This window comes from Chelonoidis abingdonii, chromosome 8, assembly GCF_003597395.2.
Source record: "Chelonoidis abingdonii isolate Lonesome George chromosome 8, CheloAbing_2.0, whole genome shotgun sequence".
In the NCBI taxonomy this organism is placed as follows: Eukaryota; Metazoa; Chordata; order Testudines; family Testudinidae; genus Chelonoidis; species Chelonoidis abingdonii.
In genome coordinates this window covers 59,559,142-59,564,305 of record NC_133776.1, presented here as the reverse complement: position 1 = coordinate 59,564,305, position 5,164 = coordinate 59,559,142, and positions in this window count along the sequence as shown.

Below are 5,164 nucleotides of genomic sequence, written 5' to 3'. Positions count from 1 at the left end.
GTCCAGCTTTTCTAAATAATCCTTAACCTGTTCTTTCACCACTGAAGGCTGCTCACCTCCTACCCATACTGTGTTGCCCAGGACAGCCGTGTGGGAGCTGAAGTTGTCTGTGAAGACTGAGGCAAAAAAAAAAACGTTGAATTCTTCAGATTTTTCCATATCATCTGTCACTAGGGTTGCTTCTCCATTCGTTAAGGGTCCCACATTTTCCTGACTTTTTTCTCATTGCTAACATACCTGTAGATACCCTTCTTGCTACCCTTCACATCCCTTGCTAGATGCAACTCCAGTTGTGTTTTGGCCTTCCTGATTATACCCCTGCATGCTCGAGCAATATCTCTATACCTCTCCCTAGTCATCTGACCAAGTTTCCACTTCTTGTAAGCTTTCTTTTTGTGTTTAATCTTCGGTGAGCTTTCTCTGTGAAGCAGGGGTGAAAGTAGAAATAGGGACTTAGCAGTACAGAGCTGGGTTGGGGCAGGGCCTTGGGCAGAAAGGGCAAGGATGGAGTGGGTCAGAGCCAGCCCTGGCCCACCCTGTACCAGTAAGTGCCTCCCCCCGACACCCCTGCTGGGGTAGCAGCGGCAGCCGGGGGCTCCGGCATCAGTTTAAAGGGCCCCACTGCTACTCCAGGGCTCTGGGGGCTATCTAAAGGGCCCAGGACTCCCCTGCTTCTACCACCCCAACCCTTTAAATAGCCCCCGGAGCCCTAGGGTAGCAGCTGCGCGACTCCAGCAGCTATTTAAAGAGCCCAGGACAGTAGAAACAACGGGAGCCCCAACCCTTTAAATAGCCCCCGGAGTCCTGCTGCCACTACCCCAGGGCTCCAGCAGCAGGGCTCTGGCGGCAATTTAAAGGGCCTGGGGATCCAGCCGCTGCTGGGAGCCCCAGGCCCTTTAAATTGCCACCTGGGGAAGCTGGGCAGCCCCATTTCACCGTACCAGCTCTTGCCAGTATGCCGAACTAGGGCGTACTGGCTTACTTTCACCTCTGCTGTTAAGCCAGGCTGATCGCCTGCCATATTTGTTATTCTTTCTGCACATCAGGATGGTTTGTTCCTGCACCCTCAGTAAGGCTTCTTTAAAATACAGCCAGCTCTCCTGGACTCCTTTCCCCCTCATATTAGTCTCCCAGAGGATCCCACCTTTCAGTTCCCTAAGGGAGCTAAAGTTTGCTTTTCTGAAGTACAGAGAAGGTATTTTGCTACTCTACTTTTGTTTCTTCTTTTTGTGAGGATCCTGAACTCAGCCACCTCATGGTTCCTCTCCTGCCATCCCATACTGTTACCAGAGTTGCCTGTTATGTTGGGATATGATCATTTATTAGGGTTACTCTTCTGGCGGGGGCAGGGGGGGTTCTGTAATTCTATCAATGTACTGCTTGTATCACTTATGTTCTCATATGGAGCTCTATTTCTCCCATCTGCAAGTTCCCACCCAATGGAGCTATCCTGTAGGACCTAGGTTCCCCAGGGCTGGATTCTTCAAGCCCCAGAATCAGATGAATACATACATTAACAAAGCACATCTGAGAGGACAGGGTTAATCAGCACTCACAAGCTGACCCCTTATATGTCCCTGGACTCAGTAGATTGGGTAGAGCAGCATTTTCAAGCTGTCATCCTTAGAGGCCCTCGGATACAGCAGGCTGGGTCAAACATCACCTCCAAGCTGTCACCCTCATATGCCATGGGCACTGCACTGGAATAGAGTAAGCCTGAGCAGGCTGGGTCGAGCAGCACTTTCAATCTTCCACCCTTATATGTCCCATGTTCAGCACGTCCCTATCCCCACTTTCACGTTACAATTGTTCTGGTAGTAACCCATGTGATGAGTGAACCCCACAGAATTTTTGGTACGAGGAGCTTTGCTGAAGACTGAATGGCGAAGCCAAAAAACCACCCACGCCAGGGGTGGTGTGGGAAGAGAAAGAGAAGCAACCAGCTTAACTGTGAAATTATTTATTGCCAGGTAATAACCATACAAAGGGAGGCAAACAAACAAAACAGTGATAATATAAATCTAACTTAAATTTGATTATAAAAGTCAGGTTTAGAAAACTATAACTGATCACACAAATCAGGGTCAAAAGGCTATAGCTAGAGAGAGAGAGAGAGAGAGAGTGCGCTGGGTTCTCGCCACTCTGTGAAACTTGAATCAACTGGGGGTCCCAGGTGGTGGTGGTAGCTGAGGTGGTAGCTGGAGACAGGCAGAACCCATAGCATGATCAGTCAGGAGATGATGAAGTCCCAGTGGAACTGATGCAGATTTTGGATCCAGGCATCAGAGCACTTACTTGAGCGCGGGTAGAGGTTTTTGTAGAGAAAGAACAATGGTTTAAGGGAGAACACTAGATTTGTTTATGAATAAACTGATGGCTTAAGGGAGTATACCAAAGGTGTTTTGTTCAGGCTAGACAATAGGAGTTGATCATTCCTGGCTTTGGATGGTGTTCCTTGGTTGGAGCTCACAATGCAATTAGGCAGCTTCACTATTTTGAATACCAATAAAGGATTTATTACTAGAATTGGTCTGATAACTACTGAGCTGGGTGCGTGTAGGAGTGGGTTTATTAACATCTGGAGCAGAGATCCCCCATCATGCAGTGCTTTCCTGCCTTTCTGGTCCCAGAGTTCCATGTGGTTCTTGCCTTGGAATCTCTGTTCTCCATTCTGTATGCTAATAGGGATACCTCCCTGTCCCATCTCCGATGCAAATGAGGCTAGTTTCCTTAATTCTGTCACCCTTGTCCCAGGGGTTTAGGTGTGTCTCTCCCTGCCTTTTCATTGCTTTTTGTAAGTCTTTCTTCTGATCGACTTTGGTTCAAGCAGAGGCTGGGGGTGGAAGGTCTTTCGTGAGTCAGACAGGCTGGGTTCTGCGCCCTGGTTCCCCAACAACACAGAGCTGATAAGTAACAACAAAGTCTTGAATTCCTCGTTTGTTAACACCTTTATGTGAAGTATTAATATTATCACCACCATCACCGTTCCATCCAGCCTTTCTATCTGCAACACTCTTCAGTCATCAGCCCTTTCGCCAGGGAACAGGAGAGCTCTCATCCTCCTGCGATGCCTTCTCCCTCTAGATTTGCTTCCTGTGCTTTTTTAACTACCACTCCCAGCAGATGGGACAATTAGCTCCTTAGAGCCCCCAATCCACAAGCTGGTCAGGTAATTAAGTATTCCTTTCCTCAATCAAGTTTTCTTTGAGCTGGGGAACTAACCAGAGCTTAAGTGACCAGAGTGCTGGGACAATTGTTATCTCTCAGCACTCTGTCACAAGCAGAGATGGGGGAAGCAAATGGGGAGAGCAAAGCTATTTTTGTACTTACTGTATTGTGAGGCTAAGCAGGCTTCTTCCTGGGCCCTGGTGTAAATTAGAGTAGCCTCAGGGGTTTAAAGATTATTATTTTGTATTGCAATAGCACATAGGAGCCTCAATCATGGGTCAGGAACCACTGTGCTAGGTTCCTTACAAACACAGAACAAAAGGATAGTTCCTGTCCCCAAAAAGCTTATGATTTAAGTGTATGATGGGAGAAATCAGGCTGATACAATGAAACAGGCCAGAAGAGCATTAATCTTACATTTTATGGGACAAGTCCCACTTAGTAGTGCCGTTATAAAATAAAGCAAAGCACCACGCCATCTTCTCTCCCCAGAATGCATGTCCCATCTTGTTTCTACTGCACAAAACACTTCTGTGTGTTAGAAAGTATTTTGCCTTTCTTTGTTCTCCACCTATGTCATCCTGGTATCTGCCTGATTAATTCAGAAATGCCACAGATTTGAGAAAAAAAAACTAGAAAGGAAAAATACTCTGACCCAATTACTGCAGTGATTCAGAAGAAAGCACAGAAAAAGGACATGGCAAATTTTAGGGGGTTTTAGTAAAAGATAACACTTGATTAAGTGGCTCATTCAGGGTTCAAGCCAATACTAGAAGTCAGGGAGAGTCTATTGACTTCAGTGGGTGTTGAAGAAGGTCCTGAGGTTAGAACACTGGGCCAGATTCTCAGCTGGTGTCAATCAGCATAGCTCCATTGAAAACACCAAAGCACCTGAAGATTTGGCTTGTTGTATGAAACCTCCTGTGAGCTGGCAGGAAAGATCCCAGTCTGGGGCTCCTATAGAAGGCTTTATCAATGATAAGTGGGTGTTAGCCAGAATGGTTTGATCTGGGGATCTTTCATGTGGCAGGGGGGAGGTAACCAATATCTGGCAGAGAATGTATTTTTGACTTGATTAGGGTGATCTTTATAGAACACTTATGAACCAATGGCATCTTCATCATTATAGTCTTACCATTTCATTGTGGTCCCCCATCAATATGAGGCATCCACCTGTTGTGTCTTGGATTACACTAAAATCATAAGCTCTTTGGGGCAGGACCTTCTGTTGTTCTGTATTTGTACAGCTCCTTGCATCATGGGGCCCTGATTCATGACGGTCTCCTGCTAGGCACTACAGTGATAGTTAACAATACTTTCCGGTGGGAAAGGCTCTCCCAGCAAATTTTCTCATGGTATAGTCATGTCTCTCAGCTGAAAGAGAACAGGCTCGCTCTCTCTGAAATCATCTGGGTTCACTTCCTTTACAGTGTAGCACCCAAATGGATTTACTTTTCAAGCACCGTCTTGCCAAAGGGAGAGAGAAAAGAAACAAGACAAAACTTTATTATTAATTTCCAAAATCAAAAACAACTTCTTGGTTAACATCACAAGGGAGAATTCCTTTGTATCGATTCTCTGCTCTCTAACTAGTGAGCATCCATTTGCAAAATCTCATTTCTTTCTTTATTGCTCAGCTCATAATTAGTCAGCAGGATCCAAATGTGATTCCTTTAAGGTAGGTAGTAAGGGTTAGTGCCTCAGATAGCGTAAACTGGCATATGTCCATTCAAGCCAATGAAGCAATGCTGGCATACACCAAGCGGAGGATCTGACCCTCTGTGTGATAAACATTAGCTGCATGAATAAAATCCTCCTTTGGACAAGCCTGGGGAGGGGTGTGTAATAAGCCTCTGTCCCAAATCTGGACCTTAGCATCCAAAATCTGGGTGCTTAGCATGAACCTCCAAGCTTAATTGCCAGCTTGGATCTTATCTCGCTGCCACCAATCAGGATTCTGAGTACCTGATAAACTCTCTGGTCTCCCCAAACCTTT